This window comes from Miscanthus floridulus, chromosome 8 (genome assembly GCF_019320115.1).
Source record: "Miscanthus floridulus cultivar M001 chromosome 8, ASM1932011v1, whole genome shotgun sequence".
Lineage (NCBI taxonomy): Eukaryota > Viridiplantae > Streptophyta > Magnoliopsida > Poales > Poaceae > Miscanthus > Miscanthus floridulus.
In genome coordinates, this window is record NC_089587.1 from 46565359 (window position 1) to 46580975 (window position 15617).

The following is a 15617-nucleotide window of genomic DNA, read 5'->3' on the forward strand; positions in this document are numbered from 1 at the left end:
GGGAGATGGTTTAAGAGATTCATTAAGTTAAACAAATACTATATACTACTGTAGAAACTGATAGATCTTACAGCCGAGCATTGCGGGTCCAAATGAAACTAGCAAATAAAACAAAAACGCTGCAATACCGTACCTAACATGACTACTACTAGTTAGTAAATATGACCACAAACTGACAGTAATAATAATAGATATGCAAGGCTATATCTCAGAGTGGTTGTTTCTCAAGAGTGCTCTGGAAGACGCATGCAGTGGGTGATATGGCCGGCCACGCGCGGCTGTTTTCGTTGGCACCCATGATTGTTAGGCCCTCCCATCCGGGGGCTCCTAGTCATGGTCGCAATTCAAGCCCTCTTAGTTCTTACTGTGCGTCTATATTTCGTCCTTTTTGTAAGCTCAGGCTTACCGATGTGTGTACTGTGATTGCTTTCTTTTTAATGAAATACTCCCTCCATCTTGAAATATAGAGCAATATGATTTCTAAAATGTGTACTAAAATACAATGCATTTTATATATTATTCATGCTTAGATAGATAAAGTTTGTTAAAAAGGAAACCATAATTTAAGGAGAAACACCTCATTTGGCTCCAACCTATATGTACATGGGTCATTTGAGTAGGACAAAAGGAGTACATATAACAGCACAATTACGCAAAAACCATGAACTGCCACCGAAGATGCTGCCAACAGGTGTTAACAAAACTCGAGAGCGGTAGACATATATACCCAAATCCAGAAACGAGTTCAATAACTTCGTGTCGGTCTCGGTCCTTAATCTCTCACCTCCCGAGATTCTCCATCTCTATATCCCAGCCTGACTCTCTATAGTCTTCCGTCCCTCAGTTCTCTTTGTTGGAAATAAAGATTTGTATGGTTCGAGATAGTTGGAGATGATGGAAACAAACTTTAGAGAGAAAGATAGAATCTAGAGATAGAATAGGATTAGGCTTAGTACAACTTGGCTTGCAAGTGTCTCCCCCGTATGTACCTATAAATGCCCCCCTCCCAAGTCAATGTAATTAACATCAGATAAACAACATATCAATAGGGTTTCCTACCATATCCAATATTTTCCACCCTCTTATCATTTTTTTAAAGATAAAATCGCATCTACTTATCCATTATTATAGATAATCTACGTAAACCTTGAATTTGCATCTAAATTAAGATTTCTATCAAATCTACATCTAAATTATGAATCTTTTTTATTTTTAAAAATTAATAATCATAAGCACATATATTTCTACATTATCCATTTATTTGATATTAACATATTAATATTTGGTTAAAGTAAACATGCATATGGCATTATGCAGGTCAAGTATTGTCGGGGACCTAATACCAGGGTACCCAATGAGGTGGAGCTAATAACAGTCGAACGTTGACGCTTCCGGTCAGACAAGAACGCTACTACGCTTCTTGCCCGAATGACGGAAGATTGGTTCCACCTCGCCCGACCCCCGAGGGCTAGACTCCGCCTCGCCCGACGACTGAGGGCTGACTCCGCCTCGCCAGATGGCTGAGGGCTGGCTCCGCCTCGCCCGACGTCCGAGGGCAGGCTCCACCTCGCCCGACGTCTGAGGGCTGACTCCGCCTCGCCCAACGCCTGAGGGCTGACTCTGCCTCGCCTGACGGCTGAGGGCAGGCTCCGCCTCGCCCGATGGCTGAGGGTTGGCTCCACCTCACCCGATGTCTGAGGGCTGGCTCCGCCTCGCCTGACGGCTGAGGGCAGGCTCCGCCTCGCCCGACAACTGCACCCTGCTTCATCATAATGACAAGTACGAGGTAAGACAAGACATTCGAGTCAACCGCAGTACCGAGGACCCCACCCTGCACACCTGCAGAAAGGTACCATCAGATACGACGGGATGGGCGCTTTAGGCCCTTCCAGGCATGACAAAGCCCGAACAGTGTTGTAGGCGCCGACTTTTGTCTTACAGTATTGCAGGCGCCATCATCAGCCCTCGAACGCAAATCCTGATATATGCATACGACGACTACTACAATCCAAGAGGGAACTCACATCATCAACAGTAATAGGCGTATAGTCACTTCCCCGTCTACTCCCCGCAGAGTCATGGCTCGACGCCCTGACACACCGCACCGTCCGCCGAGGGAGGATGGGACGTGACCACTCGCTGAAACGAAGCTAGAGCCCGGCCCTATCAGGATCAGTGAGACATGCTATCCCTGGCGTGGTCTGCCATGTCAACAGGGAAGGCTCAAGGAAAAAGGAAGACTTGACACCTTCGAAGGACCTTCTCTATCTTTGGTTTTTTCCTCTTTCTTCCATCTGTAACCCCTACTCCCCCGTTGGTCTATAAAAAGGAGGGTAGGACACCCCACTAGGGGAATGGATCGATTCCACACACAACACACAGCCAAGCAGCAACCGAGCTCTTGATGTCCTTTCGACCTTTCCATCAGAGACTTGGGACCTGTCCCTCTCTCGACCGTTTGTACCCCCTACTACGAACCTTTTTCGGTACTAATAATGCGAGCAGCAGCAAACTGGACGTAGAGACATTCTGCCCAAACTAGTATAAACCTTGTGTCCTTTAGTACACCATCCGAACCTAACGTGCAACATTTATAAATTTACTAGTTGGTGTTTGTTTAAAACAACGACAGTTGGCGCGCTAGGTAGGAGCCTTTGCGCGTTCCAAATCAGGCCTCGGATGGCTAACCACGCAATTAGCTGGGTCCCGAGCGCACACATGCATTTCGATGACCTAGACTTCATCGTCACGGTGGGAGGAGAGTTGGCGTTGGCCCACGCCGCCATCCAATCTCTCCCCTCTATTGGCTTCAACTACGGGAGGCTTGAGCGCCAGCCTAGCGTCTCCTTGGACCTCAGCCATCTAGGGAGGACCCGCGCCTCCTCACCTCAGCCATCTAGGGAGGCCATGATGTGAATCGAAGGATCATTGCCGATGATGAAACCCTTCCTCGCTTCGCTCGGGCAATCTAGAACATCGCCGCCGCAATGGCCTTGCTTCATGGCCTCCCAGAGTTCACAACGCCCGAGGATCATCGTGCCCACCGCAAAATTCACACGCTACTTGAGCATGCGGCGGTGCAGCATGCGGAAAGCTCATTGTCTCAATGACGCGAGGTTGACACCAGCCAGCGTACGCCCTCGGTGCGCCCTGCTAGGGCCGCATTAGTCCACTAGGCACCACAAGGTGGCAGGCAGCGCGCTGTGATCCTGATACATCAACGCCTCGGCTGCAACCGCGACACACGCAGCACCCTCGACGCCCATAGACGCACCTATAACGACCCAAGAGAAGAAGCCCACCGTGGCTATCATCCTCGTTGTGGCAGACGCTACGACAGCGGCAAGGACCGGAGCCCGAGCCCCGGCTTGCCAGGCCCTCAGGCCTTCGGTCGACACATCCTCAACGCTGTTTTCCTGCCAAGGTACCGACCACCTACCAATATCCCTTAGTACTCTAGGGAGACAAACCTTATACTTTGGGTCGAAGACTATCAGCTTGCCTATCAAGCTGGTGGTGCGGATAATGATGACTTTATTATCCGCAACCTTTCACTGTTCTTGGTCGATTTGGCACGAGCGTGGTTGGAACATCTACGGTCCAACACAATCTAGAGTTGGGCGGATCTGAAGGAGATCTTTATGGGAAACTTTCAGAGCACTTACAAGCGCCCTGAGAACCCATGGGACCTCAAGAACTGCCATCAAAAGGCTGGCAAGACCCTCTATGGGTACATCCGATGCTTCAACTCCTAGACATCGCCACCAGCCACGCCTTAGGAGAAGAGGCGGTCAGAGCGATCTTTGATTGCCTCGAGGGCAAGGCAAGGCGGGACGAGGGCATCGGTGAAGGCACCTCCAATCATTCTACCAAAAGGAAGAATAAGAAGCAATGGCACGAGGACTCACGTGGCCGCTGCTGACCGCAAGGGTTTTCAGAAGCCCATGGAGGGCACTCCAAACCACTTCGAAAAAATACTCGAGGGGCCATGCCTGAACCATGCCTTTCCTATTAAGCATCTGCTCAAGGACTACGGCCTCATGTGGTGGTTCTTGTTTGGAGGCTCCAACAAAGGGGAGCAGGGAAAGAGCCTCCCCCCACTATGGACAATGTCGAGGAGAAGGACGATGGCTTTCCAATGCCAGATGGCTACCTTATGATCTTCGGAGGATCAGCGACCTATGACTCCAAACGCTGTCAGAAGGTCACGTGCCGCGAAGTCTACATGTCCCAACCAGCCACACCTCTCTTCCTCCAGTGGTCAGAGTCCACCATAACCTTCGATCGGACCGACCATCTGGATATCGTCCCCTACCCGGGGAGATATCCACTTGTGGTCAACCCAATCGTCGGCCCAAAGTGACTCACCAAAGTGCTAATGGATGGGGGCAGTGGCCTCAACATCATGTACACCAAGACGCTCGACGAGATGGGCGACGACCGGATGCGCCTCCGCCCAACCCAAGCACCTTTCCATGGCATCATGCTCGGGAAGCAGGCCATGCCACTCGGGCAGATCGATCTGCCCATTACCTTCAGGGATCAGTTCAATTACAGGACTAAGACCCTCACCTTTGAGGTGGTTGGGTTCCCCAGAACCTTCCACACCATCCTAGGACGTCCATGCTACGCAAAGTTCATGGCTGTCCCCAACTATACATACCTCAAGCTAAAGATGTCGGGCCCCCATGGGGCATCACCATTGGCACCTCCTTCCAGCGCGCCTACGAGTGCGAGGTTGAGTGCTGTGGCCATGCCACGGCAATCGTCGCCTTCGGGGAACTCAATGCCCTCAAGGAGTAGGTCATCGAAGAAGCACCTGACATGGAGAAGTCAACCAGGTCGTTTGAATCAGCAGAGGGCTCCAAGGGGGTCCTCATAGATCCCGGTAGCTCCAAGGGTAAAATGGTACGCATTGGCTCCACGCTTTCCTCCGAATAGGAAAGCGTGCTCGTCGACTTCCTCTGCGGCAACAAAGACATCTTTGCGTGGAAACCCTCAAATATGCTAGGCCTTCTGAGGGTGGTTGCTGAGCATACCTTGAAGATCCATCTAGGCTCTAGGCCAGTGAAGCAACGCCTACGTCGCTTCGATGAGGAGAAACACAAGGCCATCGGGAAGAAACAGCCAAACTCTTGGTGGCCGGATTCATCAGGGAAGTACCCCACCAAGAGTGGTTAGCTAATCCTGTTCTTGTTCGAAAGAAGAGTGGGAAATGGAGGATGTGTGTTGACTATACGGGCCTCAACAAGGCATGCCCAAAGGATCCGTTCCCTTTGCCATGCATAGACCAAATAGTCGACTCTACCTCAGGGTGCAAAACCCTCTACTTCCTTGATGCATACTCCAGCTACCATCAAATCATGATGAAAGAGCCCGACCAGCTCGCGACATCTTTCATCACCCCCTTTAGATAATTCTGCTATGTCTCAATGCCGTTTGGTCTGAAGAACGCTGGGGCTATGTACCAGCACTATATGCTCAAATGCTTCGGGGACCTCATCAGGCGGACTGTTGAGGCCTACGTTGATGACATCATGGTTAAGTCCAAGCGGGCTAACTATCTCATTGCCGATCTTGAGCAAACCTTTGCAAAACTCTGAGCGAATGGCATCAAACTCAATCCCAAGAAATGTGTTTTCGGGGTCTCAAGGGGCATGCTGCTCGGCTTCATCGTCTCCGAGCGTGGCATTGAAGCCAACCTAGAGAAGATCTTAGCCATCACAAGGATGGGCCTAATTCAGAACATAAAGGGAGTTCAGTGAATCATAGGGTGCCTTGCCGCCCTTAGCCAATTCATCTTGTGCCTCGGTGAATGAGGTCTCCCCCTTTATCGACTCTTGAAGAAAGCTGACCGCTTCGAGTGGACATCCGAGGCCTAGGAGGCACTTGACATGGTCAAACTGCTTCTAACAAGGCCCCCGATCCTAGTTCCTCCAAGCGATAGAGAATCCCTCCTATTATACATAGCGGCCACCACACAAGTGGTCAGCGCCGCTCTAGTAGTGGAGCGGGAAGAAGAGGGGCACGCCCTCAAGGTGCAATGTATTGTGTACTTCATCAGTGAGGTACTATCCGACTCTAAGACTCACTACTCCCAAATCTGAAAGCTCCTATACACCATCCTCATCACCAAGAGGAAGCTATGCCACTACTTCGAGTCACACCCCGTGACAGGCGTGACGTCGTTCCCCCTCAGCGAGGTCGTCTAGACCCAGGATGCCATGGGAAGAACCATGAAGTGGGCACTCGAGTTGATGGATCAAGGCATCACATATGACTCCTGAACGGTGATCAAGTCCCAGGTGTTGGCTGACTTCATCATGGAATGGACCGAGGTCCAGACACCATCGGCGGTCGTCGATTAAGAGTACTAGACGATGTACTTAAATGGATCGCTGATGAAGAAGGGCGCCGGCATGGGGCTGGTCTTCATATCACCACTCAGGGTCCGCATGAGGTACATGGTTTGGCTCCATTTCCCCTCATCAAATAATGTGGCTGAGTATGAAGCGCTCATCAACGGCCTACGAATTGCCATCAAGTTGGGCATCCGATGCCTCAACATCCGAGGCGACTCCCAGCTAGTCGTCAACCAAGTCATGAAGGAGTTGAGCTGCCATGATGCCAAGATGGCTACGTACTACCAAGAAGTCTGATGGCTAGAGGACAAGTTCGATGGCCTCGAGCTCAATCACATCCCAAGGTGCCTCAACGAGGCGGCCGACACACTTGTGAAAGCAGCGTCCGGTCGAGAGCCAATGCCGACGGGCATCTTCGCCAGCGACCAACACAAACCCTTAGTGTGTTATGAAGGGTTAGAGCGGGCCGACAATGGCCCATCTGATCTAGCCCCAGGGGCTGACCAACCAATGGCTCCATCCAGCCCTAAGGTCATGGAGCTTGAAGAGGATCCAGCGATAGAGCCTGACCCTCTGATCGACTAGAGAACACTCTACCTCGACTACCTCTTCTGTGACATGCTACCAACGAACAAGATGGAAGCTCAATGGCTCACATGTCGCGCCAAGTCTTTCGTTCTTATAGAAGGCAAACTCTACAAACGAAGCCACATCGGGATCCTGCACCTCTATATCGCCGTCGAATAGGGGAAGCTTCTGCTAAGCGATATCCACGATGGGGTCTGTGGTCACCACACCGTGCCTAGAACCTTGGTGGGGAACACATTCCGACAGGGCTTCTACTGGCCCACTACAGTAACCGACACCGAGCAGATCGTACGCACCTACGAAGGGTGCCGGTACTATGCTCAACAAACTCACCTCCTGCCTAGGCACTCTAGATGATCCCCATCATGTGGCCCTTCGCGGTCTAGGGGATTGATCTGATTGGGCCTCTCAAAAAGGTGCCCGGGGCTACACCCACTTACTTATCACCACAGACAAGTTCACAAAATTAATCGAAGCTCGGTCGATCTCCATGATCAAATCCGAGCAAGCCATGTTGTTCTTCCTTGACATCATCCATCGCTTTGGAGTACTGAACTCCTTCATCACGAACAATGGCACATAGTTCACCAGCAAGAAATTCCTTCGATTCTGCGATGAACAACACATCCAGGTCGATTGGGCCACCATCGCGCACCCCCGAACGAACGGGCAGGTTGAGCACACAAATAGCATGCTCTTGCAGGGCCTCAAGCCCAGTATCTTCAACCAGTTGAACAAGTTCGACGTATGATGGGTCACCGAGCTCCCTGCGGTGCTCTGGAGTCTGAGGACAACTCCCAGCCAGGCCACCGGCTACACACCTTTCTTCATGGTCTATGGTTCCAAGGCCATCCTCCCAACTGACCTCGACTATGGAGCGCTAAGAATTAGGGCATACAATCAACAGGGAGCCGAGGCATCCCACGAAGATGCCATGGACCAGCTAGATGAAGCTCGTGACATCGCCCTCCTCCGTTCAGCCAAGTACCAGCAGGCACTGCATTGGTACCATAGCCGATGGATGCGGGACCGAGCCTTCAACGTCGGGGACCTGGTTCTCTACCTCGTGTAGAGCAACAAGGACCGTCGCAAGCTCTCCCCTCCCTAGGAGGGGCCATACGTCATCACGAAAGTACTCTAGCCAGGAACCTACAAGTTGAAAACCATCGATGGCGAGGTCTTCACCAACACCTGGAACATTGAGCAGCTACGCCATTTTTACCCTTAAATAAATACATACTTTTTCTTATCAGTTTTTGTCTTCAAAAATCCCAGATCTTTAGTGACATCCGGCCCCTACAAAGTGTGAGGGGTCAGACCTCACTCGGGGGCTGATACAAGTACGTTTATCTTGCAAACACTCTCTGTGTTATCTTTGTAAACTTTCTCTGAGTTTTCCCTCTTTTCTCATGGCAAGTCCTAAGGGCTAGGATTTTAGGAGCAAAATCTAAGTATAACTGGTAGGACTACAGGAAACCCATGCCCCAGCGGCTATGGCCTCCTTGCTCACCAACGTGATCAAAATTGGCTCACCCACACTCTGAGTTTTTTGTGACCTTAACTATGAGAAGGGTTGGAGGGCACCAAATCTCTTTTACAAAAAGAGGGAGAAGAGCTAAAAAGCTGTTTGCCGTAACAAAAGTTGAAAACTTGTTCATTTTTCACACAAATTCATCGCTTACAAAGGACTAATGTATTCATAAATACAAAAGATTCTTCAGTCGAGGGCTCCCCCACAACTTATTCGATTATAGTTTCTGACCAGTTCTACTATGAGCACTACTACGGTCACCGCGCCACGGTCTCCATCGGCGACGTCCTACCGCTTCGTGGGATCCTCGAGGGCGTCATCATCTGCAATGTTGAGCACCACATCGGCGACTATTGTGCCTTCGCCAGGGCATCTAGGGACTATGCCATCATGATCAGCCACAACCCTGACAATGGCACCTGGATGGGGGGCGCTTCCCGCCAAAGAAAGGCCGCCATGGCTGATGTATGCCTCTGACATCTCATCAAGCTTCATGAACTGGCCAATCTGAGTGGCCACAAGGGCGAAGTCCCCCATCGATGCAGTCCTAAGCGGCTTCCCCACCAACAAGACTCGCCCGGAGAAGATTCACCGAAAGAGCCTCCCGTACGGCTCCATCCCAATGAAGGCCTTGTGGACAATGGCGAAACCAACGATGCTCACCACCCTCCTGTGTGCCTCCTCCTTCGACAGAAGTGGCCCCTTCTTGGCAAAGGCGACCAGCACCATCTCATCTACATTGGATGACCTCTAGCTCGACATCGCACTCTAGATTCATGAATGGATATGTGAGTCCTTCTTTCCCTCGCATTACCCTCTCTCACTTAGGAATCGCCATGACATACGAACGCGCTCGGCGAGAAGGAGAAAGGAGGAGAGGTAGTGGCTCAGGAACAAGTGAAGGAATGGGACGAGAACTCCTCTCCCCTTCCCTATTTAAGGAAGAGGCGCAACAGCTGAGGAAAGGCAAAAGGTTGGGACAAAAAACTCTCTCCCTTCCCCTATTCAATGCAGATGGGAAATCAATGCTGACGAGAATCCAAGGGGACATGCTTGGACCAACGGGACACACTCTAGTCGATGAGATGTCGCCTGGTCAAACAAGACGTTGCCTAGGCATGGCCCACCACTACCACGCTCTAGGCGTGAGAATCAGGGCGCACCCGCATGCAGACAACTCTTGGCTTCCCTAGGCAGGACCTAGAAGGACCCGACGATGGAACCCCCATCAAGGGGGCCCAACGGGCCTCCTGGGTCGATCAGACAGCCTAGGTAAAACGACGAACGAACGACCACCGAAAGATAAGCACCTCATTTACTTACTTTGCGTGTTAATTTCATTACCAAGCTTTCGACCCCAGCGACAGCAGGGGCACAGACATCGCTCGAGGGCTACCGAGAGTATCTACTCGTTTAGACATCCTCTTTGCCCGACCCCTCCTTACATTTAAAACCAGAGACATGGTGTGCGGGTGTAAGACTTTGGGTAAAACTGGATGAACCACTAGACCCTACGCCCTGGAGGCTATGGTGTTTTTGTTCACCAGCATAATCGAATTCATAGTTCCCCATACCCCAAGCTTTAGCATCCACCTTCTTGAGAAGGGTTTAGAGGGGTCCGCCTGTAGAATCTCCTTCAAGGAGAAGCCATCAGGTCACTTAAAGTCAATCGAATGGCTCGGATCGCCATCGAGAGACGAAAACAAAAAATTGCGATGCTCGTGCAGGTTACACCAGCCCCGTCGTGAACGTCAGACTCAAAACCCACACGAACGTCTAGTAAGAGCTTCCCGTTGCTCATACCACCAAGGTAACATTACCAACCCCGCTTTTGTTTCAATTAAATCGTACATTAAACCCATACATCCAAACGTTGCATATGCAATCGTCGCATCTCAACGCTTCATGTCACGCCACGAAGCGGCTCCCGCCTCATTCAATATGAGCGGCAACTAACCAAGGTTTGAAGACTGACCCACAAAGGGCTTGAGGCTACCTAGCATCAAATAGAGCTAGGGGTGAAAAACCGAGAGGAGCCCCAGCGGCCTTGCCCGACCCCACTCAAAAGCGGACAAGGACATCTCGACCTTTCTCGTTCAATTCTAACCTCGAGCCAAACCCATAGAATCTCCATCGAGGAGAGGCCAATGGGCCACCTAAGCCTATCGAATGGCTCGGGCATCTGTCGAGAGGTGGGTTAAGAAGTAGTGGAATGCCACATGAGGGCTCTGCCGACCCCGTCAGCTAATGATGGACCTAGATTCCACATGAACATACCCATTAGCGAGCTCATTGAGCATGACACTAGAGCCATCGAGGCAAGTGTCATCAACTCAGCCGCTCCGGTTGTGGAAACTGAGGATGGGGTCACGCGTGAAACACGGTCGACCCCTATTAGACCCTAAGGGGCTCGGGGGCTTGAGCCGCTTGATATGAGATCGAGAGACCAAGGTTCAATGGCTGGCCCGTGAAGGGTCCAAGGTCGCTCCGCATCAAATAAGAGCCAGGGGGAAAAACACAGATGAGCCTTAGTGCCTTTGCCCAACCCACATTGAGGTAGATAGGGTCATCTCAACCTTCTAGTTCAATCTAGCCTCTAGCTTAGCCCATAGAATCCCCATTGAGGGGGAATCTATTGGAAGGCAGGTCAAAGAGCAACGAAATGCCACCTAGGGGCTTTGCCGACCCTATCGTAAAGCAACGGGATCAGATTCCATTCGAACATCCCTGTTAGCGAGCTCATCAAGCACGTCACTCGAGCCGTCGAGGCAAGTGATGTCGCCTCAACCCCTCTAGTTGCAGAAACTATGGATGAGGCGACAGTCACAAAATGAGCTGACCCTTGACTGAATCCCTGCCACGCGTAGGGGCTCGGGGAAGGCCAGGCCAGCAATGAGACCAAACACACGGTCACAGAACGATCACCAAAATCCTAAGTAAGGGGTATGTGCGAATACAAGAGTAAGTTTGCTACCCTCACTTCAGTCTCCAGTAACATCTAGCCCCAGTGACCGCAAAGGGTCGGATCTCACTTAGGGGCTGATAAAGGTATAAATACCTCCCCTTTTTTTGAAACATTCATTGCATCAGACCTCTTCCTCGTGTTAAGGTTAGCGGCAAGGTTTGTGGGAGCAGATAAACGAGCATGCCTGGTAAGACTGCAAAAAGCCCATTCCCTAATGGCTACGGTAACTTTGCCCACCAGATCAAAATTTCCCCTTACACACCTCGGGCCCTATGGTCTTAACGAGCGGAAGGGTCGGATCACATAAACCTTTTTTCTTGATTGCAAAAGGGAAGAAAGTAAGCTCAAATGAACGGAACAAAATTGTGAAATGAAATTACAAATTTGTTTTCAGACACAAAAGTACCAACACTTGTCCACATATTATAAATAAATATTTATCAAACTTATTCAACTAACTACTTCCTCGGAGGGAGAACTATGTCTTTTAGCCTGTTCACCAGGTCCCGCGCAATGGGAGTCACCGCCTTCTCAATCTCATCTAGCTCGGAGTTTGCGTAGCTAGGCGTGAAGCCAAGGCTCATTGCCTCCAAGTTGATTTCTTGATCATAATGAGAGCAGGCAACAGCAAAGGCTTGGGTGATCCTGGTGTGAAAGGCATTCTCCTCAAGCTGGCACACCCACACCGTGATATCCATGGCACGGGCTACAAGTGAGCCGGTTTCCTCCGACCGCACCACCCCTAGGTCATTGAAGACCACCCCAACGACAGCGCATAGAAGATCATGCTCATCACTCTCTGCCTGAACAATCCCTCGCACCTCAGCAAGCTCCATGCCCAGCCCGGTAGAGATGCTCTTGGCCTCCAACCTTTGGGTCACTGTGTCTCCAACTCCATCCAAAGGGAGCTAACCACCTGACGCGCCTCGTCATGCTCTCGGATGGCCTGGTCGTGCTCCTTGTGGACCATGTTGTGCTCCGAGCGGAGCATTTCTATGATCTGGCATAGCTCATCTCGCTCCCTGCGTAGCCAAGCAATCACCTTAGCATCCTGATTCACCCTCTGCTGTAGGGCCGTAGACCTTTCCTTAGCTTCTAGCTTGAGGTCCTGCTCCCTCTCTAGCTCTTCCAGGAGCTCAATAGCCTGCTAGCTAGCCTTAGCGTCCTTCTAGAGCAGCTCGTCCTACTCCTTTTGGACCCTGGCGGCTACCTCCTCATCCTACTACACCCTCACCGATAGATCCTAAAACATCCCATGGATCTCCTCCGTGTCCCGACGTGCCTCAGCTTCTTGCTGTTGGGCGGCAGCAAGCTGGGTGCTCACATCTCCGCGCAGCTGGGCCTCCTCAATGAGGCGGTCCCATTCCACCTTCTGCTCACAGAGGAACTAGGATTTCTCTCGGCTATAAGCAATGAGGGACTGAAAAGAAGACCAGTATCAAAAATACAAAAATAACAAAAACACATGAAGAAAGAAGAAAGCGAGAGGGAAGATCAAGTGGATACCCGGCCAGTGGGAATGATGATGTCATGTAGGACACCCTTGGCCTGGCTCAAGGCATCCATCATATTTGAGAACCCAATGTCGAGACTCTCCCACTCCATGCTCTTGGTAGCATCGTCGAGCAAGAAGAGAGTCGATGTTGGGTCTTGAGGAGCCATCCACTGGAGCGGCGGCTCACCCCGCACGGGCGAGCGGCTGCCCCCTAACATCAGGGCTGAGGACGATCCCCCGTTGATCCTCTCCACCACTACCATGATGCCAGGGGACACTCTAGCCACATCCTCCTCCATCCAGCCCGCCTCGAGCACCATCACCTAGGCCGCCGGTGGCACGGATTGCGTCGCTCCTTCGGACACCACCGTGGCTATGTCCGGCTATGCCTGGCTTGTCATGGTCATGGTCACCTCCGCTTGCAACGCTAGGGCCTCAGCTTGTGGTGCCGCCCCCACCACACAGGGCACCACAAGCACATGCGGCGGCTCCATCCGCTCCTCCATCACCGTTTGCTCGGCAACCCCCGAAGGCACTTCTTCAGCCCTGGTGCCTGCTTGACCCACCGAGGGCATGGGTGCCACCACGGGTGGTGCCTGATCGGCCGACAAGGCTACAACATTGGCTCTGCTCCTACCCAAAATAGGAGCAATGTCGAGCGATGGCACTCATTCCACCTAAAGAGCAACGCTCTTCTTGGGCGCCAGCGCCAAAGAATGGCCCTGTCTCAAGACTCTGCCAGTGTTAAAGGCATAGGTCAAACAGAAAAATAGAAAAACTAGAAAAAACAGAGGAATCGGTGACTTATGCTAGCGCTGTTGGGTGGTAGGAATGTTTTGGGGATGAACCCCCAGTTTCCTACTCTAACTCATTCGGGCGGGACCGTTTTGAGCCTGCCCCTCTGCTCCCAGGCAGAGGGGCTCATCTCCCTTGCCTCTGAGGGCGCGGCGGTGGAGCCACCCCTCTTTGTCAGCACTTCAGATGTGGTGGCATATTCGCCCGCCCCTATTAGCTCGTGGGGCACTGTAGTGGAGCCATCCCCCTCCACCGGCACTCGGGCGCGACGATTGATCCGCCCGCTCCCATCGGTCCTACGGATGGGCCGATGGTTTGGCCCGTCTCCACTGGCCTCACGGACTCACTTTCCCCCGCATGGAACAGGAAGGGTCCCTACGTGGATGAGTGGGTACCTGTCAGCATATCCTCACCCTCTAGGATATCCCAGTCCATATCAGCAACTACCTCATCAAACTCCTCATCATCGTCATCGTCATCATTGCCTGTCTCCTCTCCTCGATCCCGTGCTTGCTGCTTCCGTAGCATCTTCTTCCTCTTGAGCTCTCTCGTCTTCCTATCCCACTCGGCCATGGTGCAATTCACCGTCGCCATGATCCGGTCCTTCGGCAGCGGAGCTAGGCTATCCCCGAAGACGTGTCTCTTCGGCTAGTCCTACTATCCTGAGGTCAGCATCAAGGGACTGAGAATTCAAGAAAAAAGGAGGCACGGGGAAAAAGAACTTACAAAATCGATGAACCCTGGTTCTGGCCACATTGGGGGATGCCCCGGCACCAGATACACAAAATCAAGCACAACGCTGACGTTGTCTTTCAAAGGCTCCATTGCCTCCTTGATGAGCTGCGCCACTTCGGTGGGGTGGAGCGCTTCGTCGACAAGCGTCGTCCCTTCGAGCGATGTCCCGGGTGCCATCAGGTAAAGGGGAAGCACGTGGCTCATCAGTGGTGCCACCCTCCATGTATGATAGGCACCGATGATCCCTGATCCCTTCACACCCCTCTCCTTCAAAATTTGGAGGTCAGCGAGATGGTCCTTGATCTTCTTCTTGTCTGTGTCCGAGACACCCCACTTCCACGACCCTAGGACCTCTTTGATGATGTGCCCAGAGAACGCTGGCAAGGGGGCAGCGATGTTGTCCTTGACGTAAAACCAATGCGAATGCCACCCCTTGTTGGAGGTCAATAGATGCATCGACGGGTATTCGTTCACTCGGTTGTTGCGGAGATGAATGCCAATGCATCCCATCGGCACGCTCAGATCTTGCATTCTGACCTGCTTCTTGTAAAGATTGATGGTGAAGAGATACCATCACAAGTTGAAGTGGGACTAATCCCCAGGAACCCCTCACGTAGGGTGATGAACTCTTCAATGTGCTAGACCCCATTGGGAGTAAGGTGCTGCAACTCCACCTAGTAGTAATGCAACAGCCCCCGAAGGAACTTGTGAGTAGGTATGGTGAATCCCCGCTTGTGGGTGAGCGAAGGACACGACATACCCTTTGGGCAGTGATGGCTTGTCCTCATTACCAGGCAGCCGCCACTCCTCAGCGGCGGTCAGCGGGCAAAGGAGGCCACGATGAATGAGGCCCTCCAAGAGTTGAGGCATGATGTTAGATCTGCACCATAGCTCCATTGAATGATTAGGAGGGGGTGGACACGAGCTTGACGGCGGCTGCGATACGGATGTGAGCTTTACGGCGGCTGCGATGCGGGCGCGGGAAGCTCAGGCGATTGGTGGCAGAGATTGTGGATGCAATGGTAAGGAGACAAAGTACGGAACCCTAGGGCGAACCCCTTGGTTTTATAGGGGTGACGGATGTGAAAAGAGTAACCATCCACCTAGGTCTCCGAGGCTACCATGATACATCAACACGTCACCTCG